General features: G+C 37.7%; 1 protein-coding gene and 1 long non-coding RNA gene across 2 annotated transcripts in view; one reads left to right on the top strand and one right to left on the bottom strand.

The window, feature by feature from the left end:
- Positions 1 to 24549, top strand: part of Slc9a9 (solute carrier family 9 member A9) — a 511055-nt gene that overhangs the window by 282074 nt on the left and 204432 nt on the right. The window lies entirely within an intron of this gene.
- The window catches only part of LOC141418553 (uncharacterized), a 149328-nt gene continuing 130801 nt past the window's right edge, over positions 6023 to 24549 (bottom strand). Inside the window, exon 10 of the long non-coding RNA XR_012443183.1 lies at positions 6023 to 10926. This is a non-coding gene — a long non-coding RNA (uncharacterized lncRNA). The remainder of the gene's footprint in view (positions 10927 to 24549) is intronic.

Here is a 24549-nt window from a genome sequence, read left to right as displayed (position 1 = left end):
CTCAGGAGGTTGAGGCAGGAAGGTTGAGTTTGAGGCCAGCTTCAGCTACAGAGCAGGACAGGACCCTATCTCAAATAAAAAAAAAGAGAGAGAGAGAGAAATGAAAGAAGTACTGAAATGTCTGTTAAAACATTTTATCATCATTCTGTACAGCACTCTAGGCTTATGAATTCCAAGATTAGCTATCTAAACCTGCATGGATGTATTTCAGAAGTGGAGGTACAGAACCTACTTTGAAATGAGAAAAAAACTCCGCAAATGAATGTGCTTTAAGTGGATGTAGCATCAGCTATTTGTAAGTCCCCAGGACACCCAACCCCTTGCCCCACAGGAAGCTTGAGATATATTTCAACATGCAAGATAACATGCACTTCGCCCTCAGACTTCCTTTTATGCCTTGCTATGTTCAGGATCCTTATTGAAGGCCACCAACTCCTAACATTCCAAAGACTGTCTACATTAATAGCTTTCAAAGCCTCAAACCTTGGTGAGGAGCGATAATTGTTTTTGAATCAGCTTTAAGAATTAATATTAGAGAATAGGTTCTTCCTCTCAGCAAACTGAAGCTGAGTAAATTGTTCTCTGTCTCCTTAGAAATGGAATCGGTTGCTTGAGGTTAGCAGGGTTGTGAGGACGCAGGGTACAGCAGAGGTGTGGGGACAGGGGCGGGGGTCGGCGGGGGGGGGAGCTGCTACCTTAAATTATAGACAGGTCTGTTTCTTTAAACCTGGTGTAGATGCTAAAACACACTAAGTGTATTAGCTTGGAGTTACATTAGAGACAACTGGAATTGCTGGGCTGTTATGGCCACTTTTCTTTTCTCCCTAAGCACTCCTGGGCGGCCATTCACGTCCTCACTGCTTTGACATGAGTGAGTTGAGACACACATGTGCAGCTCTGCAGATGGCTCCATTCTTTGGAATTAAGAAAACACACTCGAGAGACTTTTCCTTGTGGTGCTTTTAAGCATTTGCTACTCCACTTTCTTCCCTAAACAAGCAGGTATTTCTCTGGCTAGAGGGTTTAATTCCCCCTATTGATTTTAAAGACCCAGACATTACAGCCACCTGCAAATGCTTTCAGTGACGTCTTTGACTTAATTATTTTTTCCTATTTATGAAAACAACAGTTCACATAGTATAATTGTTGAATGTAAAAGAGAAAGAGACAAAAAGAAAATCCTGCTACCTAAAGTCAACCACTTTAATTGCCAATAATTTGACCTTTTTTTCCCTTCCAGTCTTTTGTAGCAATCTTAATTTAGCCCAGAATAAACTATATGTGTACAATTTTGTATTCTGCACTGTCTACTTGAGTTATAACCTAAATTCTAACTCCTCTTCTTTCTTTTGTCATTATTGGCCAAATAAATTTATCTAAATTCCATCTACTTCTGTTACAACCAGTGGTTTTTGATAATTTCATTCTTTCATATTTATGCATCAGTTTAAATTGGATTTTGATAATGTCATCTTTTTTCCTTACTTATGTATGGATTTAAGTCAGATTCCTGCAAAAATTCATTAACATTATCTAAGTGAAGTGGTTTGTCTTAGAAGGATGAAGTGCTCCTCAGCACTCACAGGCTGGAGTATGCTCCCAGGCTGGGATGACAATTGAATGCTAATCCCAGCAGGAACCTCCCAGAGCAAAGAGCGCCTGTGGGAGACACCCAGCTGCCTCATCATTACAGAGGAAGCATCCCATCGGTCACTGGGCTGGCTCAGCCAGATTAGAGTTCACTTGTCACTTCCTTGCTGTGTGATCTTGAATGTACCACTTAACCTCCCTGAGCCTCTGAGGTCTTATCTACAAAATGGGCCAGAGGACACCTACAGGGAGACGGCTAAGTGTACTTGACGCTTATTGGAGGTTTGACCTTGTAGTTCATAATGAGGCCTTCAAATCTGGGTTAATTTAAATTATAGTTTATAAAAATAAGAGAAATAACCTTTTCATAGGACTTAAAAATATGAGAGCTAGTTTCTAAATTAACTGCATTCCCACTTGGCTAACTTTTTTTTTAAACAAGTAGTTCATATTTTCCCTAGGTTCACAGGGTTGCTTTTTGTTTGTTTGTTTTGTTTTTGATATCTGTCTAGATTCAATATGCTTTGATCATCTTGGTAGCGTGTGGATGTAAATGCTTAATAAATCTATTTCTTATAATCAGAGGCGCTCTGGAAATTCTGATCTAGGGATTTTTTTAAATATAAATGCATTAAGTTGACTTTAATACTGGCAAGCTTTCTCAAAACAGCTGTTGACATATAAAGAAACAAGATGGTCACTACACATTCTTCCTATGTCAAAGCTCACCCACTTTCTCCTCTCTCCACACATTTTCCATTCCGAGCCATCCTTGGTCTCATGGCCTTAGCCTTGGTGTGACTGAGACAACCAAGGCCATCGGCTGAGTGGGGAAAGCCATCACCCTCACTCACCATCCCAGCTCAGCCTCCATCCTTTTCCTCTCCTATCTCAACCAGGACCTGGATCTCCTCAGGGACTTAGTTCTTCCTCTCTCCCCCTCGTGTCTTCAACTTCTTCTTCTCTCCCAGCAGGTTTCCCTCACTCTAGCATAGGTCATTAAACATTACATACATTCTATACTAAGAGGCCCAGGTTATGAGGAGAGACAATTACTAGGAGTAATTTATCAATACATTCAGTATTGGTATTTTAATCAATTGATTAAAATAATATTTTATTATTATCAATTGATAAATTGATAATACTGAATAAATTCAGTATTGATAAAAAAAGTATTTATCAATACTTTCAGTATTGATAAAACTAACTATACAATCATTTTATTTATTTGCATTTCCAAACACTAAGAAAAATATGAAGTCCAGGCTTTTGTAAAAGGGTTGAAAAATCACTTCTTATTTTTATTTCAATTTACAAGTCAATGTATTTCTACCTTTATAAAATCATGCACCAAGGAAGCAAAGCAAGCGTTATTTTGTGAAAAATATAAAAATGAAGTCAGAAAAGTTAAAGGCTGACCTCTAGCTTGTCATTCCCAAGACCCGTGTACTCGGAATTTTTTTTTTTTTCCTTTTTTGCCCGATTTAGGAGAAGCTGAAGCTCATTAATTATTGACATTTTCTCTTTTTCTCCACATGGATTTTTGGAACTGGAAGGGACCTCGTTATGTAGTGTTCCCAAAGGAAAATAAGCAATGGCCTGGGACCCAAACGAAATCAGGGCAGGCCTAATGAGAATCAAGAGGTCCGTGTAATGAGAGGCAGGCAGTGTGCCTAATGAGAAGCTCAGCTACTCTCTCTCTTCTTTCTGTTAATCTTTCTCTATTTTTCAGGGTAATTTTGTAGGTTGTGTTTTACAGCAATTTTGAGCATTTTTCCTCTTAGGCTTTCTGTTACTCTTATAGGTTTTCTGGTGCAGTGATTATTATAGCATGAAGTGGCAAGGCTCTGGCTTAGTATCGATAGGTACATGGGTTCATGTCAGGTGTCTCAGGAAAGTCATTAGTAGGTCTGGTTGTTTCTATGTCATCCTGAGATGCCCAGTCTTCTATGATCCGGGAAGCTGATTGTCTTTGGTGGAACTACTAGCTGCTTCAGAATTTTCCTCTTAAGGCAGAGAAGGCAAGAAGGTATGAGTATGACTCAGGTGAATAGACAGTACATTGTGGAAGACTCCACGATTGTTCAAAACTCAATGGGAAAGAGAGCTTGGATCACTGAAATGCCTTCGCGGTTATGGGGATGAGAAGGTATGGTGCTCTTTCTCAGTTTGAGCCATTTCTCTGTAACAAAACTATAAAGTCCTCTGATAATGAACTTGAAGACAAGAGCTGCGTTTTGTTTCTTATCTAGGACAGTATTGGCATAAATGAAAGAGTCAACCAAAAATATCTGAAAATAGATGGGAATTGAATTTAGAGTATGCAAATAATGGTTGTGAACTATTTTTGTGTCTAAATTATAGGTCAGGTTTTCCTAATAAATGGTTCTTAAAATGTCACCAGCCATATCTACAGTATCTCAGAAAGCACTGCTGTGTTCTAGATGGAGAAAGATATAGCTCCTGAGAAATTTAAACCTCCAGTTGGACTTTATAAGGGCTTGTGGTTTAAATTTATCTTGCCTGTGACATCCAAGAGACTCAAACTGAAAAATCAATTTAAACACGGTCTTAGATGGGAAATACTCTTCAAACAAAGAAAAAACAAAGATAAAGTGTCATTGGAAGGCCACACTCTCTGCCAAGGGCACAAAGATGTCACCTTTCTAAAGCCTCACCAAGCATTAACACATAGCCCAAAATAAAAATGCACAAGGGAACAAATCACCATGAGAGACAACAGAAAAGCAAACTACAGAATTAGACCCAAACTTTTAAATACTTAATAATTGGATAAGAATCATAGAATGTACATATTTAAGATTACTTAAAGAAATGAAAGATGAAAACAAGAAAGTTGGTAAAGGAACAGACATTATTAAAATAATGAGAAAACAGATCCTTTTAAGGGGGTATCTGATAATTCACCTTGTAAAATATATGCTTTATAGTAGAATGCATAATTTCCACCCAAAGGAGAGAGAGAAAAGGGAAAAATTACTCAATCAGTACAAAAGAAAGTAGAAAATAGGAACAAAGATAAACTTAGAAGCATAAATCAGCTGGAATAATTTGAATATGGACGTAGCGATAATTAACAAAATTGTAAACATATTAAAATCATGAGTAAAAAGGGAGTGACTGTCACGTTTTGACTTCCTAAACTGTTCAATGAAGTAAAATATGCACAAATTGCATATAAGTGCACAGTGCAGTTAATTTTCACAAACTGAACTCAGTTGGGTAACCAGCACTCAGATCACAAAACATAACATTCCCCCACCTCCAAAACCCGCTCCAGCCCCTTTCAGTCACCTTTCTGCTCCTCCTCCAAAAGGGCAGCTGTCTTGAGCATAACAGCATACATTTGTTTTTGTTTTTAATCTAGACTTGACTAAAGATGTACATATAAACGGCAGAAGACAGATTTTTATCACTTCAGAGTTTTAAGATTTTTGAAGCACAAATAATATATAAGGGAAAAGAATGATCAATTTTTTTACATTAAGATAAAGAACTTTTGTTCACCAAAAGGCATCATAAAAGCAGTAGAAAGTCTAGTCACAAATAAGAAAAATGTTTTCAATTTGACCTATAACTACCTAAAGGTCATTTTTAAAGAATATATAAAGAATTCCTACAAATCAATGAGAAAGACAAACTTTGATTTTTTTCTATTTAAAATTTTTATTGTATTATTTCTGTGCTGAGGGTGCCTTGTGACATTTACCAAAGTTCTTATAATACAGCACAGTTGATTTCACACCCTTCTTCATCCCTCCTCCCCCCATTCCTGGAATAGTTTCAACAAGTCTCATTTTCCATTTTTGTACATGAGTACCTTATTCACCCTCCTACACTTTCCTTATATCCTCCCTCCTCCCACAGGTGCCAACCCCCAGACAGGGCCTGTTTTACCTTCCTGACACACTTGATTTTTTTAAATGGACAAAAAGACCACATTTATTTCATTGGATAGTTAATCTTAATGGCTATCAACACATTACAAAGTGGTCACACTGAAACCACAACCACCAAATTGGGGGCAAAAGAAATATGTAAAACAGTGCTTAAGAACTCACACTCTGGAGTCAGACTATCCGGGTTCAAATTCAGTTCCAAACACTAGCTGTGTGCTGTTGAGCAAATTTTCTGCTTCCGTGGGCTGTGACTTCCTCCTTTATAAAATAAGGCTAGTAACTCTTCCTATTTGTGTTAGCTCCTGCTGTGCTAAGAATACCAGCCTGTTATAGACTGAAAAAGTCATATAGAAAGGGATTTCGCTTTGGCTCAGGAGACCTCCTCTTGACATAACGCATTAACCATTATGACCCACTAATCACATGAATTGATTGATTTGTTCATAATAGCAGAGTCTTAATCATCTATAAAGGTCCTGTATGGTCCCAACTCTTTGTATTTATTTATTTATTTATTTATTTATTTATTGCAGCACTAGGACTTGAACCCATTCCCTTGAGCAAGTTAGACAAGAGAATTTTCTCATGTCTAGGGTCCCCATTTTCATGACCTCATCTAAATGTAAATACTTACCCCTACCAAAAATACCGTCACATTAGGAATCAGCACATCAACACATAAATTTGAGGGTGACACACATTCACTCCATGGACATGTTAACAGTTATGAATATCCAATGCCACTGGGTCTCTTTTATTCTCTATCTACATTCACTTCTGCCCAGACTCCCAAGCTGTAATCTTACCTATTTGTGTGTCTTCTAGACATTTCCACATGAATATCTAACACACACGTGAAACCTAATGTGTTCTTATACTCGCTACCTGCTCACCCCAAAACCTAGGCAGGCATTAACTTCCTAACGAGAACTAATCTCTTTCTTCCTTTCTGTCCAGGCCAAACATTTTGGTGTCATCTCTCTTTTCTTTATTGCTCTCGTACCCTAACTTTGATCATTTAGTGAATACTCTCACCTCTACTTTCAAAATATATAAAACGTTTTTATTCTTCTCACAGCCCATGGTAACCACATTGATCCAGGCTACTGATATCTCCCAACTATTATATCACCCTTCTGACTGGTCTTTCTATTTCAGCCCTAAATCCCTACAGGCTGTTCTCAACAGAGTAGCCAGAAAGATGCTTTAACCAAAGCATAATCAGAATTGTTGCTGTATTCCTCGAGAACCCTCCAGTATCCTCCCATCTCCCCCAGTTATGGTCAGAATCCTAATGAAGTAATGTAGGCTCCAGGACCCCTGATTCCCACTCTCACCCCTATCTTTCCACTTTTCCTCTTTGTATCAACCCTTGCCAGGTCTTTGCTATTCCTCAGAGCCTTTGTGTTGCTGCTCACTCTTACTGTAATGTTCTAAAGGTGTGCCTGGCTTGCTCCCACCCTGAGTTTTGAGGTCTTTTCTTCAAGGCCTCCTCTCAAAAATGCCTTCATTTGACACTAAAATCTCAACAACCACCTTTTATATTTCCCTTCTTATCTTCCTTTTTTTTTTTTTTTTTTAGCAGTACTGGAGTTTGAACTCAGTATCTGCTTGCTAGGCAGGTGCTTTACCACTTGAGCCACTCCACCAGCCCTTTTTTGTGATGGGCGTCTTTCGAGAAAGGGTCTGGTGAACTATTTGCCTGGGCTGGCTTCGAACTGTAATTCTGATCTCTGCTCCCTGAGTAGGATTACAGGCATGAGCCAGCCATGCCCAGTTTCCTGCCTTATTTTTGCACCTTAGTTCTAATCACTACCTGACTATTTGTTCATTTGGTCTAATGTGTCCTCCATAGAGTGTGCATTCAAAGGCCATAAATTTTTGGCAATTTTGTTCTTCACTGCATCTCAGCACCTAGTGCAGTGGCTCAAACTATATCCTCAGTTGCTCTTTGCTGGTGAATAAATCATGAATGAACCAACATCAAATTGTGGAGCAATTGGAACATGTATACTCCTCCTAGTAGGAGTATACATTTGAACAACTTTGAAAGACAATCCTGTGTTATCTAGTGAAGCAAAAGATGAATATTCCTTCTGATCCAGCAGCTCTATTCCTGTGTGCATCACGAGACAGGTGCACAAATTAGTCAGTCTACTGTCTGTAACAGCAAAGAACTGGAAACAATCCAATTGTCCATCAACAGTGGAATACAGAAATACATTTCCAATTATTTATGCTAGGTACCAAGGAAAAATAAGTGAATCATAACTGTAGCAAAATAAGTCCAGTGAATCTCAAGAACAAGATGTTGAATATATATAGCATGATTTCATTTATACACACTTGAAAATGTAAAAACAAAATAGCATCTTGTTAAGAGTCAGTAATATCACAATAAAAGTACAAGGAAAAGCAAGGACACATCCATGACAGTGACTGCCCAGTGGAGGATAAAAAGGGACAAGACCACAGAGGAGTACAGAGCGATTTCTAATCGTAAAAGTCGTGCCATTTTCCTTCAACCACATGAGAAGCGTGGAGATACTTACTGTATTGTTTATTTTTATACTTCACAATTAGAAGTATTTCATAATGTCAATTCAACATAGAAGATTTAACTTTAGACAAAAATCTAGAAGATAAAAGAAAATGGTTAAAAATTCATTAAACAAGAATTCCAACTGGCCAAAAGGCACGGGAAATGGTTTCAACTGATTATTACTCAGAGACTGCAACTAAACCATAACAAAATAATATTCCTGGGATTGACTAACATGTAAAAGTTGATCAGACTAGGTGTTAGTAAGGTTTCAGGGAGGACAATTTTGTAGTATCTATTAAAACTAATCATGGGTAAACCTATGAACAGCAAATTACTCCTCAGTGTATGTTCAAAATAATATAATTTTTGAAAAACATATAAAAATGGTACTATTTTTATTAATATGTCTCTTTAGATAAAAATATTTTGTGTGTGGTAGGAGAGGGATAAACAAAAGGCTAACCAAAGGGGGCTTTATTGTCTGCAATATTTTACTTTTAAGAAAATATTTCTATCTTGCTTGTATAATATGATTTTATAAAAGAGATAAAGTGAAAGCTGCATACCAAAATTTTCTGGGTGTAGCTAATTAAATGTAGCATTTAATTGAAAGTAAAGCATTTATATCCCTTAATGTTTATATGAAAAGTCACAAAAGACTTACATTTAATGAGCTAAGGTGCCAGTGTGAGAGGTTAGAAAAAGGGTGCCCAGGATAAAACTAAAGAATGCAGAATTAAGCAAAAGACTGCAGATACAAGCAGACATAAGAGAAACAGAAAATGAGGCTATACATAGAACAGATCAACAAAGTCAAAAGTTATTTCTTTGACAAAATGCTTAAAATAGACAATTTTGGTTATTAGGCACTCCTAATAACCTTTTCCATGCAGAAAAGATTGCACAGAACAAAAGTAGACAGTGCTATAAGAGACAAGAAGGGGTAGCAGAGGTGTTATAGAGATTAAAAAGATAAGAACATGTCATGTTGGGGCTGGGCATGTAGCTTGGTGATTGAGTGGTTGCCTAGCATACATGAGGCCCTGGGTTCAATCCTCAGTACCTCAGAAAACAAAACAAGAGATCACGTTGTGTACAATTTCAGATGAAATGGAAAATTTCCTAGAAACATAGAACTTACCAAACTCTCTGAAAAAACAAAGCACTGAATTGACCTGTAGTCATTAAAGAAATTGAGTCACTGGCTAAAAAAATAAATCCAAAACCACACGGCCCACCTTGTTTTGTAGACAACTTCTCCATAAATTTTCAATTTTATACACATGTGTCAACAGACAGGATGAAGGGATGCAGCCCAAGTCAAAAGGCTGGCATAAGACTTCTGAAATCAAACCAGTCAGCATCAGAAATAAAAACAAAAAGAATATGGCAATCCACTTGTGAATACAGACACAAAGATCATGAGCAAAACTAGCAAGTCAAATTCATGAAGATAAAAACAGGACCTTACACATATTCTGGGTTTACCTCAGGAATGGAAACATTTAAAAACATAAGTATAATTTACCACATTAACAAATGAAGAGAATATATTATCTCAGTAGATAAAGAAAAAAAAAGCAAAGTTTGAGTGATCATACAACTTCTTGGCAAAATATATAAAAGGGAAGAATTCCCTTTATCTGATGAAGAATGTCTAATTAGAAACTCTAGGAAACGTGATATATGGTGGTAGAAAGCCTTACGAGTAGAAGCCCTTCTACATAGATTTAACTATGCCCCGTTTTATGTGCGTTTTTATTTTCGATCCTTTCTATTTTAAGCAGTGAACATCTTGGTTATAAATCTATACATACTTGTCACATTACTTCCTTAGGATAAATTTCAAGAAGATGCACTCTGTTCAAGGTTTTATATCCTATATATTTTTATTATACAATCCTAAACTTCCATGCAGAAAACATCGTACAGTTTCAGCGTCACCAAGCAGTTTCTGGGAATTCTATTTTTATTCATTTCATTCATTTGCCAGGTGTTTATTGAGCATTAGGGTATGCTAAGCTGTCTGCTAGGACGTGGTGTCAGGCATAGGCTCAGCAAAGTGGTTGGCGCCCTTGTGGGATGTACAGGGTTCCGGTGACTGGCTCTCGTGCTCTCTGCGCATGGCCTCTAAGAAATAGCCTATTTGTGACTCATTTAGATTGATTTACCGGTAGGTGAGATTTTATGGTATTCAGGATGTGAAATATAAGAGGTACAAGGAATGAGATCTCTTTGGGGAGAATAACTATGTTTTCTAAACAAAAAAGAAATAGAACAAATGGTAAAAAAGCACAATTACACTTAGATGGGGACAAAATGAAGTTTCTACAAATACATCAGTCCGAACAAATCTGAAACACAGTCATGATTCATCAGAGAGAAGCTACAGATCACCTCGGACCCCCAGGTTTTCCTGGAGCAGGTGCTGGTGGTTACACTGCACAAGGGGTGCACTTCCGGATGAGCTCAAGTTCAGCGCCTCTGACGTGCACCGTGACTTGCCTTAAATTTAAGTGAGCATGTCTGTACAGAGAACACCTCAATGCTATTTCATTGTCAATCAATCACCCTAACTTCAAAGAAGAATCCAGAAATCAACGCGCTAGCTTCAGCTGCTGGCTCCTTCCTCTCAAATCAACCCTGGACAGACTCTAGTTGAGAGAAAGCCTGGAGCTAGGGTTTTTCAAAACCGTAAGAACACAGGAGGGTTTGGAGTCGTCTTGAAGTTGTGTGGAAGGGCCGCAGCCTGGACAGCAGCTGGTAGCAGAGATAGGAAGAGAGGTGCCGGTGGTGGTTCTAGCTTCTGCCTTCACTTCTGCACCTCCTTCTGGAGGTGATCATCACCCACTGCCACAGGCCAGGCATCTGTTGTAGGATCAGGGAGTAAAGAAGTTAATAAAAGCGCGTGGACACCCTCTCCCCCATTCCCTGCACCTCCAGATGCCCAGGTGAAAGACAACCTGAAGAGTCCACTGTGTCCAGTGCTGCTTCATCTAAGAATTTCAAGGTGAATTCCTGGCAGAGTTGCTCACTGAGGGGTCAAAGCATGGAGGTACTGAGGCTTTAGTGGTACCAAGGGCTCACCCCTCCCACTCTTCACAGAATCACGAAAGAGACACTCCAGTGTGTGTAGGGGCCTCTCCATGCATGTTGCCAGACAAGATTCGACCCAGGGAAACATGGCCTCACAGGCCAAATTACTGAGATGACCAATGAGTACAAGCTCGGGAAGACAGACCAAAAGCTGAAAGTAGATCACATGAACCAAAGTTGTTGGAACAGACAGAGCAGCACTTTAAAATAGGCACAATTAATACACTTAAAAAAGAGGAGTAATATGAAGTAGGTATAAAAAAATGTAAGAAAAACAAATAGAAATATTAAATTTTAAAAGCTGAAATACAGAAAGACGAGACCCACGAGCCTATGTGCTTTCATCTAACATAGGATTGGAATACAGCAATTAATGGAAAAGATAGCCAAATCAAGTAATCATTTTTAAAAGGTACAAATACCTCAGACATTTATTTTTTCACTTTTAATATATAAATGCATACTTATTTGCCAATGACTTAATAAAATGGTGTATTAGTCAGCTTTCTGTTACTGTCACAAAACACCTGAGAAAAGCAATTTATAAGAAAGAAATGTTTATTTTCACTTGTGTTTTCTAGTTAATGGTCTCTTATCCCTGTGACTTTGGGCCAGTGATGGCAAAAGCACCTCATGATGACAGCACATGGCAAAAAAGGCCTTTTCATCTCCTGGTGGGTGGGAAGCAAAGAGAGAGAGAAGAGGAGAGCTCAGGTCCCAATACTCTCGTTTAGTCATCCCCAGTGACCTAACTTCTTCTACAAGGCCCCATCCCTTCAAGGTTCCACTGCACCCCTGCCAAGTGCCATAGGCTGAGAACCAACCCGTTCAAACCTGGCCTTTGGGGTGCATTTCTGATCTAAGCTATAACATGACAGTGCTTTTTCTTTAAATGTTTTTCTTTGAAATATGAAAGTTACAGATTATAATGACCAGAATTTCCAGTATCTATTTCCCTCGCTCTAGTTTTAAGCCAAAAGTTAGACATTGCAAAGCAATATAAATTAAGAATGCTTCTTCTATATTTAAACATGCATCTCACAGCATTTTACAGTTGTCTTGCTAACTACTAATTTAGTAGCATTTTCTAAGCAACTCCATTTTAACAAGTCTTCCTATATATTTAATTTAGCTCTTTGAAAAACATCAACTCTCTTATATAGCCATATTTAATAAATAGCTATAGTTAAGCACACAATTACAAATACTAGTTTAAAGCAAACACAAACAGATTCTAGAACAAGCATAATTGGCATTGACTCTCTCTCTCTCTCTCTCTTTCTCTCTCTCTCTCTCTCTCTCTCAATACTTGGGGTTGAACCCATCTCCTATGCTAGGCAAACACTCCCACCATTTGAACCATGCTCCCAGTGCTTTTGCTTTTATTTTGTTTTGAAATAGGATTTCACTAACTTTGCCCTGGCTGGCCTCAAACTTGTAATCCTCCTGCCTCCAAATGCCACATAGCTGGGATTATAGATGTGTACCACAATACTAGTTCATAATTGACTCTTATCAAGCAGGTGGGAGCAGAAGTCACTTGCGTTTCCTGGAGAGTAGCCTAATGGTCATCAGAGTCTAGTGTGCAGAAGGAATGGAGGGTTAACAAAGAGGGTAGAGACTGATTAAGATCTTCTTGTGCCTAGGGCATAGTTTTGGTAGAGTTTTTCCCTCTATACATGTATATGATTTGTTTTGAATATAGTTTTTGAAAATACACATATAGCCAAGAGAATTTTCTTATGCACATTTGTGTGGTACCTTTAAAGTCCCTGAACAGTTTAAAATAAAAATAAAATCGGCCAACAGACCATCAAAATAAGTCAGAGCTGGAGCTCTCACTCAGAATTTATGTATGCAAGGTTTTTATGTGCAAATATAACTGCCTTCCTTGGAAACAAAGAGAGATGCATTTTTATACTATAATAATTCATAATTTTTGACACTTTGCCTATATTGTCAAGGTTATCCAGTAGCTCTAACACTAAGAAGCTTTATGAAGGAAGCCTTATAAATCTCCCTGAAAAAGAAAGCTCAATGAAGTTAATCGGTACAAAATAAGAATTTTCTAGAGTTCAGTAAGAGCACTGACAGTCTACATTCAGTATGTTTTAACTGCCTGTTACAAAGGAACCAGTCAAGCAAACTTCATTTTCATCAGCTATTGATTTATTGATACTCATGACTTCATTAAAATCATTTGATGTTTGCTCTCCAATTGAATGGCATTATTCAAATGTCATATTTTTTTATTTTTCATCTTCATTGATTTCTCTGATTTATAAAGACTCTTTCATACTCATCAATTTCTCATCGAGCCCAACAGAATCAATGCTGTATTCTAAGCTTCAAGCTTTCTATTAACATTCTAACAGAGTTCAAAAATTGAACTCAAACTTTTCTGCATGATGAAAATAAATTTAACCTTTTGTTGTGGCTTTTTAACTTCCATTTATAGCCAAATCAAATTAAAGAATAAATATTAAGAATTTGAGTGACATTGTTTACATTTATTGTAAAGTTGAGTGTTATATAAATTTGTTAGATTTAAAATCATATTGAAAGACACGAGGAAAATGTGTGCCTCCTTAATTCTGTATTGTGAAATATCTCCACATATTGTCCAAAAGATGACCCAAAGCAAAAGAAAAAGTTTAATAAGGAATTGGGTCACATTAAATAGCAAATCAGTTTAATGACCACCACATTCTTTTCCCTCAAAAATAAAGCTAGGGGAAGAGTGGTAAAAGAAATTATTTCTGAAAAGTTCTGGTTCCTATTGTAACACTAGAGAGTATACAAAGTTACCTGATTTAGAAAGGAATTTGAATTTGACAGATGAACTCACATAGATGGTAGTGTTTACTAGGAGTAAAATAACGTAATGCAAACAAGCTGTCAAAATGCTCAAGCTGGTTATACATCTGAGTGTTACTTCCGACATGAGCTTCAGGTCTAGAACACTGGAGGGCAAAGCCTGTTTGATGAAGACTGGGTTAGTTGTAATGGTTCACATTTGTCCTGACAATCTGATACATTTCATTGTGAGATAGCCAATCAAGAAACAACACTGGGTAGCATCCTCAATCCTAGCTGTTATAGTTTGCAGTATTTAGTGAAGGAAATGAGGATTGCATGGAGCGATTACACACAGCCTGTGAAGTGTGGAACTCAGTATTCTGTTTGTTGGCAGAAGAGCACAGGGTTCTTAGAGTGGCTGGAGTGGTGGGTCCTTGCCATATCTTGGGTGATTGTCACTCATGATTGTCCAGGCAGGATACTGGTCCTCAAATCAGAGAGCTAAAAAATGATATTGTTAGAAACCTCCCTTTTCAATTCTTATATTGTTATGGACTGAATGTTTGTACTCCACTCCCAAGTTCATATGTTGAAATTCCAACCCCAGTGTGCTGGCATTTGGAGATGGGGCCAATTAGGTAGTAATTAGGGAAGAAGAGGCATGAGAGAACTGGCTGCCTCTCTGTCACTGCTCTCCATCTTGTGAGCATACAGTGAGAAAACCACCATCTGCAAACCAGGAAATGTAGCCTCAGCAGATTCTGGATCTGCAGCACCGTCATCTTGGACTTCCCAGCCCCCAGAACTGTCAGAAATAGATATTTGTTGTTTAAGCCACTCAGTCTGCAATATATTAGTGACAGCAGCCTGAACTAAGGCAGGTAAATTCTTCATTCTCCCACTCAAGAGTTTAGTGTACACTAATCACAAAAATCAAAAGATGCACAAATGATGAACAACTCTGGTTGTTCATTGCTATGTACAGTGGACTTTGGGTGACAATGATGCCTCATTGTAGGCTCGTCTGCACCACTCTGAGGGGGTGCTGATAACAGGGAGGTGTCATGTGGTGGGGATAGGAATTAGGCTAGCTCTGTATCTTCCCCTCAATTTTGCTATGTCCCTAAAACTCTCTAAAGAGATAGTCTCTTAAAATGCACATAAGATGAATACAAGTAAATGGAAAAAAGTGAAAGGAAAGGAGGAATAACCTTTAAAAAAACTGATAATGTGTGAAATTTTCTACCAGTGTTTCATGTTCATATCAATGTCTTTCTTGGCTTATTCATTAAGTTTTCTTTTTTAGCACAGTTTTAATTTCTGCACAAAATATATTGTTTCAACTAGGTAATTTTGTTTAGCCAGTGTTTATTAGCAAAATTTCAAGAAACTAATTACGTTATTCCACACTTATTTTTTTTCCTAGGGGCCCATACTACTAGGTTCCCTAAAAAAATCCTGTTGGACGTTATTTGAACACCATTCTCGTTACCACAGCCCCCACCCCAGCCTTTGCAGATATTCTAGATCCGAGACCCCAATGCCAAGCGTTTACTTTCAAGATTGAAAAGAGTGTTGAACGAAGGTAGCATTGCTACCTCAACTATAGCTGTTCTTCAAGAAATCCTCTCTGCTGCCTGAGGATGAAATAAAATGATCCTCCTATATGATTTATTTTCCAGGAACCAAAGAAATAAAAGTAGAAGTGGATGAAAGTGATAGCTAAATTTCAGCTCAACATAAGGAAGGGTATTCTGACAGTTTTACGTGTCCCAAAATGCCATGTGCTTGCCTGGGCATTGCGAGGTTTCTGCCTTTGATGATTTTAATTCTGGGCTGGGCAGCCCTGTGACAAGAGCACTGGAGCAATCAAGAATTGGAGAGATGTCCAGACTGTGCACAGACGACTGTGCCCTTGAAATCTTGTGATCCTGAACCTGTGTGAGTGTGTACATGTGACAATATGCATGCCCATCAAAATAGATCTAGGGCCAGTCTCATTTTGGAACCAGTATCTCTGATCAATATGAGAATAGCACTTTGTGAAGACATAGAAGTTATTCTTAACTTAATGTAACAACCTTACAAAACCCTGTAAGTGTAAAAGTAGGGACAAAAAAAAAAGTCAAAAGTGGAAAAACCTGCTCAAAGTAAGAACATTACCATCAGTGTTTATTGGCTAAAGTAATTTAGAAAATTCAAAGACAAAAGCCTTCCACTTACATTATAAGCTTCAAGATTTCAAGAAAGTCTGCCTGCAGAATTTGTTCAGTATTTATTCAGTTTAATGGAGCTCAATTCCTTGCAGCTGTAACTAGGCTTATTTCCTATATTAACTTTACTTATTTAATGACGCCTATTCATCTTCCTAAAATGTGTTTGGCTGTGTTTTTATAGGCTGTGCTTTTTTTTGAAATTCTCAAGGTTTTAAAAAGTAAAATTACGTTTTAGAAAAGACAATGAAAGGCAGGGATGAGAGAGGATTGAGGAGCAGACAGGAGAGCATCCAGGCCCCGAATTTATCAAAGACCTTACCAAGCCAAGGAACTGGAGACTCCTAAATCACATGAAGAATCTGATCCAGGATTTGGGGTCCACCTCCAGCAGGCAGAGCAGAAACAGATCATCCGAACTGAATGAAGTTAATCTTATTTCAGGCGTATGTATATACATATCTGCATATAATCTATAAATCTGCATAACTAGGTAGATAATCTATATGGATAGGCTCTCTATATAAAGACATATAGAGCCATTGTCATGTTATTCTAGAGCACAGAGAAAAATTCCAGAACTTCCCTAGGGAGACACAGGTCAGAAAGGAGGTTATTTTGCAAGAGATCCAACTTCAAATCACAGATACATGGCAAAAGCTTTGTTTTTACTTTTTGGAGTACAGAGGCTGTGAGGAGGGGGAGGGTGAGTTTGGGTAGATGAGAGATAATAGACATTTGGGAGAAGACAGGTATCTCCTATCTCAAGGACCCCTTCTCAATTTCCACTAATTGAGAAAAAGAAATCTATATTTTGAGTAAACTTATTTCTCTAAATTTTTCAATTTTTTTTTTCACTTGAAAAATGTGGTCAGAGTCACATCCCTGCTAGCCCTCGAGCTGTTCAGATGATCAAAGTATAAGCATGACAATATGATTCTCAGCCAGGCATGGTGGCACACTCCTGTAATCCTCTTTGGTGGTAGAGACAGGAAGATTGTGGTTTGACGAAAAGGTTAGCGGACCCTATCTCAGAAACAAGTTGGGCGTGATGGTGCACAACTGTAATTAATCACAGCTCTTCAGGAAACAGATGTAGGAGGATCACAGTCTAAGGATGGTCCAGCAAAAGTGTGGGATCCTATTCGAAAAACAAACTACAGGCATAGCTCAAAAGGAAGCCCAAGACCCTGAGTTCAAACCCCAGTACCACCATGTGTGTGTGTGTGTATTTCTCAAACTCCAGTGCATTACAGATAGTCATCGATACTTCTGCAAACAAAACATCTTATTGTTCCAACCCCCGAACGTGCATAGCAGGAAGCTGAGGACAGCTCAGTTCTTCCCACTAGGTGTTTCACTTGAGCAAGTGCATTAATGCCTTGAATGCAGTCTCCCCAACTGCAAAATGAGTCATGTTACCAATCCATAGCTTTGTTTTGCCTTTATAAGATTTTGGAAAATTTTTAAATAAGAGTCTTCAACACATTTCTTAGCACAGGTTAGGTCTTAAGGAATGAGGCATTCTGCTAGTATTATTCTGATTTTGAGAGGAGCAATGTTGATATTACAACATCCTAGATTAAGAAGGATCTCCAAGGATTGCACTCTACTGGATGTGACCATGAGCCTTCATCTAGAGGTCTCACTCTGACAGCCATGACCTTGACTGGCAAAGGAGCCAAGTTCACCTCAAACAAATTTCCTGGCCACTTAGAAGTAAACCTCAGGAACAAAGTTTACATTTTTCAATAGAATTCACTGAACTGTGAATAAAAATTATTCATTTATTGTTCAAATGGAATAGGTACACTTGACATTATATAAAAATGAAATCTGAGATGTCTTCTGTAATAAGCTCCCTGTTAGAAATAAAGGTAAAATGTTATTAATAAAGCAAAAATGCAAAATTAAATCTGGGATAAAATTCTAGATAAAGTAAAATAACATTTTTTAATCCTTCACTTCATTTTTAGTGCAGTTCTCTGGGTTCTTTAACTTCCCAGTTAAAATGAATTTCAATGCCTTTGTTGGACAAGCAGATGAGAAAGTCAGTCAGTCAGTCAATTGTGTCCAGTTGTACCAAGCATTGCATTACTTACGTTGAGGAATTCATGGGACTCTCATCAGTATTAGTTACCCAGTAAAACTGAACTGGTGCAAAAATTCTCTACAGAGTCACAATAATGTGATAAAATTTCATTCTTTTGGGCAAATAGGGAAAAAAGTCAATCAGAATTAGTGATAATCATAGTTTACAAAATAGATATGACTTTTTAAACTCTTAATAAGCACAGTAAATAACTCAAACTAAAGAGCATAGATTGACTACGATTGAATAAGTCATCAGAGAAATGGTTTGCTGACCAAAGTCAATTGCTTAATTATCATATAAATGGCTACCAGGAACTTTCAGTTTTTAAATCACACACTGTCCTTTCATGTGGCTTTCATATTCCTTAGCCTTATTTGCACTGTTAACATTGGCTTTTTATTTTCTCCTGAAGAAAACCTTTGCTAAGCAACGATTACTTTTAACCTGGGTCCCACAAAGTAAATGTTGTTTATTGTGCTGATGAAGAAACTTCAGTCAAGTTGTTTTTCACTGGCCCTGAATGGGGAGGAAGTAAATTAGAGTTTATTAATTCCAAATTATGTGTTGACTAGATTGAGATTTGCTGTTCCTGTTGGTATTATTATGGTTGGTTGTGATTTTTATTTTTCGTCTTTTATTTTCTTGCACATTGACCAATAATTCAGGTAGATTGACTAGCTGAGGCCAGGGCCAGGCAGTGAGCTTGAAACTCAGATTAGGTGTATGTTGGGGAGAGGGACAGGACTCGCTGTGGACTCTCCTTTTGGCCATCTTTAGGAGACTCTTGCATGTGAAACAAAATTGAATTCTCCCACAGATTTTCATTAAGTGCCCAAGAAGGAATTATTATGAAGCCTGTTCGTTCAGAGGAATGTTGACCCAGGATATAACTAAACAAAGAAGTGCTCATCAGTATGGCTGAATTGCTATTAAAGGAAACTTTTTTTAAAAAAATGCAAATGACCATCTACAATTTAAAATCAGTGAATCTGATTTTTCCAGATTGTCAAAGGTCTGGAAAAATTGATAAAAATTAATGTTGGCAAGAGTGTGAGGAGAAGGGGACCCTCTGCAGCATGACAAGCAAATTGGTTCGTTCTTTCTGAAGGGCAGACTGAGAATATGCTTCAAAAGGAAAATTAATGTATACCTTTGACAGAGCAGTCCGGGTCAGGAATTTTACCTATGGAGTAATCACTCAGCAGGGCAGAGATGGCGGAGCAAAGATAACACTGAGTAGCATTGTAAGCAGAAAGATCTGAAAACAACAGTTGCCTAATAATGAGAGAAGTGAAGGTAAATTTGGCAGGTAAAAGATACAAAGGGATACAGTGCTGTCATTAAAAATTGTAGAGTTGGAATAGCAGGTCACGGTGTGCACACCTGTCATCCCTAGCTACATAGGAGGCTGAGATCAGAAGGATTGTGGTTTTTAAGCCAACCCTGGGAAAAAGAGCACGCAAAAGTTTGCAAGACTCCATCCCAACAGAAAAAAGGCTGGACACGGTAACATGTGTGTTTATCCCAGTTATGGCAGGAAACATAAAATAGGAGGATAGCAGTCCAGGCTGGTCTGAGCAAAAGGTGAGACCCTATCTCCAAACTAACCAAAAATAAACAAACAAACAAAAGTTGGCGGTGGGGAGCTGGAGACATGGCTCAAGTGGTAAAGCACCTGCCTTGCAAGCAGGAAACCCGACTTCAAACCCCAGTGCTGCTAAAAAAGAAAATGTATAATTGGTCATGGTTCAAGTCTAGCCCAGATGAAAAGTTATTATGCACTGTAACCCCAGCTACACAGAAGGCATATACAGGAAGATCCCAGTCCAGGCCAGATGTCCATGAAGCAATGTGAAAGTTATGTTTATGTGAATAACTTCAGAAGGACTCACATGTACACAAGCATTTCCTTTATTTCAACTTACCTTTTATTATGACATTGGATCTTGAATATCAATGCTATGTCAATCCATATAGAATTCCTAATAATATATGCCCTTATATGAATGAGTTATTATTTAACCATTTCTTTTATCATGGATGTTTGCCTCCAAGTTATTGCTAATATAAAAAATACTACAAACTTTCCTGATTATATACATTTATAATAGACACACAATTACTGATGACTTCCTGCATAACTCATAAGGGAGTTTTGGTTTTCCCACTTAAATTGCTGGCTCTTCTGGAGTTTATTTGCATATATATAAAATGAGCTAGGATCCATCATTAGTTTTCTGTTTTTGTCATTTTTTCCCAAATTAGCTAACTTGTACTGTAATCTTTCCAAAGAATCTATCTTTTCCCCCAGTTATAAAATAAACTGCCATTTCTCTCTAGACTGGTGTGCATATTTGTCATAATACAAAAAATATGATAAAATTAATGGGATTGGTGCTGACAAAAATGATTTTTCAGGGGCTGGCTAAGTGGCTCAAGTGGTAGAGCACCTGCCTAGTAATAATAATGAGGCCCTAAGTTTAAACCCCAGTATTGCCAAAAAAAAAATATTTTTCACCTGGAAAGATATTTAATTTTATAATATTATAAAATTAAACTCAGTGGCAGATGAAAAATATAAGGAACTATGACCAAGTAGGTTTTATTGTGGAAATACAAGACTCTTTTAGCACTTAAAAAGCAAGTAATGTAATTAAGTATTAAAAAATGAAAGAAAACATATCACAAGATCGTCTTGATGGGTATTGATAAAAATCAGCACATCATTTAAGTGTCTGTTCCTGAAAGACTAATAATTACAGGGAACTTCTTTAATCTGTTAAAGAGTTTCTATGGTCTCCCAAGAGTTCCTTTTGAGATTGAGACTAAAACAAAGACACCTATATTGTCCATGACATTTTTTACTATCCTACAGGTCTTACAAGTGTAATGAAAGAACAGCAAATGCACAAAGATGCAAAATATCCACTGGCTGAAAAGCAGAAAAACAAAACTATTTCTATTTGAAAACTACATGATTGTGAAAATCCAAAGAATCTACCAATAAACTATGACAATTATTATTCTGGGCCTTAAATCCTGAATCCATTTTAAAAGTCAATTGCATGTGTGACTCCAAACAAAGTAGAAAATGAAGTTTGAAAAAGGAACTACTTACAAAAGCAAGAGAAAGCATCCAATATTTAGAAATAAGCCTCAACAAAGATGCAGAAATCTTTATCAACACCCAAAGAGTGACAAGGATATACAATGTTCATGGATTCAAGTCTTCCAAACTGGAAGGATGTACATTTTATCCAAATTTATCTACAAATTCCATGCAATTCCAACTAAAATAACAGTAAGTGTTTTTTGTGCAAATTGACAAGATGATTCCTAAGTGCAAATGGCAATGTCAAGAGGCAAAATGTGGATTTAAAAAAATCAACTAAAAAAGAATGTGAAACAAGCACAACTGCTGACGGGAGTGCAGATTGGTACCACTACTCTGGAACATGACACAACACTACATCCCAGTAATTCTACAGAAAGGCAAACATATGGCTGCTGAATTCCTCATGCTCCAAACTAGAACAACCCAAGTGTCTATCAATAGTAGCATGAATTTCAAAATATTTATATATTGAAAAAAATTACTACATACAAATGGAAAATCTCACAAATGAATTGCAGAGTATAAGGCATCTCTGTGAAAGATTATAAAATGTATATATCTTCTAATTCCACTCATGGACAAATGAACAACAGGCTGGAGACAGCTCCTAGCAGGTGCAAGGCCCTAGGTTCAATCCCCAGCACCACAAAAAAAAAAATCTGATTAGAGTTATTTCATAAATCGCAATTGACTTGACCAAATATAATCTTGATATAAAACTGAAAAGCAAGAAAATCTAGTTGGTGGTGGCAGAAGTGCTAATAGTTACATTGGAGTGGTATAGGAGAGTGATTCTGGGGCACTGATGATCCTTTTTATATTATCTATTTATTTATTTATTTATTGCGGTACTGGGGCTTGAACTCAGCGCCTTCACCATGAGCCACTCCACCACCCTAATTTTTTTTATGTGTGTGAAGGGGTTTTTGAGATAGGGTCTTGTGAACTGTTTGCCTGGGCTGGCTTCAAATCACAATCCTCCTGATCTCTGCTTCCCAAGTAGCTAGGATTGCAGGCGTGAGCCACCGGTGCCCAGCTCCCTTTTTTTAAATCTTAAATTGCAACATGATTTATGTTTTTCTGAGCAATTAAGCATGAATAAAAACATCTTTAAGCATGCAAAATTAGAAAAACTCTGAACAGCATAGAGTATGGGAACAGTCCAGATCTATGAAATATTGCAATGTATTATGGATATGCATTAATTCAAAAGTGTCATATTGACACAGGAGTAGACAATAATAAGAGCAAAGAGCAGATCCAAATTGAACCTAAATGGAAAAGGGAACTACTTATAATGGTGGGTAGTGTTGGGTTCAGTAAGCTGAGTGAATAAGTCAAACTGAAGGATGCAAATCTTTCACGCAAATATTTCAAACCATAGATCCCCATGTAAAATGTATAATGAAAAACTCCCATTTCACCTCAATGACTAACACTAACAACTGTCTGTCCCATACACTTTTACTCTCTCTTCAAGGTGAAGTGACAGTGGGCAAGAGTAACAGAATTTCTTATCTGAAAAAGAATTTAAAAAGTTGACCTCATACTCTTTATTTGTAATCTGTATAGAGTAGAAAAGGTCTTTAAAAAAATAATTCAGGGCTGTAAGGAGTATGCATGATCTTAAATGATAAAACCCCCACCTCAAATCAAAGTGATTTTTTTGGTCTCTTCAATTCAAAAGCCCAGAGGTGGACTTTGCTTTGGGAGAAGTTGAATACAGGAGCTTAAACAGTTTCACTAAGACCTGGCTTCTCCTACAGAGAGCAGCCAGCAGCCCACTGGCCAGCATCTTTCTGATTTCTCCTCCAGTTAAAAGGAGGAGTCTTTGTCCCAGAATTCCCCAAAAAAGCCAACTTTTTTGGTACCAAATGTGCCACACCAATTTCTGAGCCAAACTCATCATGTAAAGAAATACATTGATTACAGCGATTTAGTCCTGAATCACAGGCTTCATATCTGAGCTACAGAACCCGTGAGTGCTACAGAGAAAGACGTGGACCCTCCAGAGGGAAACCGGGGTGTGGCCACTAAGAACAGGGCTGAATAGATTCCAGGTGGCAAAATGCCTTCTATAGGTTAAGATAAACTAGAAGTGGAGGCAGGTGAAGGGCATTCAGGATAATTGATGATCAATTTATTTTATATGATGTTTGTTTCTTAATGTTAAAAACTAGTTAGCTACTAAGGAGTGGGTGTTTGTATTTGCCCAAAATTAGAATATTAAATCCTTAATGCCCCAAGAGATGCTATTGGAGGGGAGGAATTTGGGAGGTAGGTCAGTCAGGACAGTGGAGCCTTCATGAATTGAATTAGTGCCTTTACAAGAACAGACACAAGAGAGATGTTCTCTCTCCTCTGTGTGAGATTTCAACAGGAAGGAGGCCATTTGCAAACTAGGAAGTAGGCAGTCACCAGAGGGCATCAGCTGGCACCTTGCTCCAGGACTTCCAGTCTCCAGAACTGTGAGACTACACTCCCACTGTTTAAACTACCCAGTATATGATATTTTGTTACAACAGCCCAAACAGTTTAAAATGTTGGCCAAATCTCACTTTTGGAAAAAGTAAAGGTATAACGAGGATGAAAGGGTTCTCCATCCTCTGTGTTGCCCTTCCCCCACATTTTCAAGGGTTATTTAAATGAAGGTGCTTGTTTATATTAGTTGGCGTAGAATGTAAAAAGAGCATTCAGGATAATTGATGATGGCTGCCACTGCAGAAAGACCGTCTCACAGGGAAGGATCTGTGTCTTTTTTTTTTTTAATCCTTTCTTCCTATTACTGGTTTTAAATAATGTTTCTGACAACACTCTGCTTTTCTTTCTGTCAACTGTCAGTGAACAGGTATTGGGTCTTATTTGTGGTGTTGTAAATACTTACATGAAAAAATAATGAATCCTTAAAAAGTCCAAAGAAATGCCTCTAGAGACATTTACCTAACAGTGATTTATGTAGGTCTGGGAATGAAGTTTCAGAAACTTCCAAATGAAAAGTCTAGAACATAAAATAAAGTCTCTTCCCAATGTGCCTTTGTTGTAGCCCCTGGCCACATTCCCTTTTACCTTTAATATGGAAGATGCAGAGCATTTTTCATATTCAACTTAAATTGTTTAGTTAATGGTCTAAGAACAGCTCTCAGGAGCACCCCCAGCATAGCAGGTGATTACTC

Source organism: Castor canadensis, chromosome 17, assembly GCF_047511655.1.
Source record: "Castor canadensis chromosome 17, mCasCan1.hap1v2, whole genome shotgun sequence".
Taxonomy (NCBI): Eukaryota; Metazoa; Chordata; class Mammalia; order Rodentia; family Castoridae; genus Castor; species Castor canadensis.
This window is presented reverse-complemented; position numbering and strand designations above follow the sequence as displayed.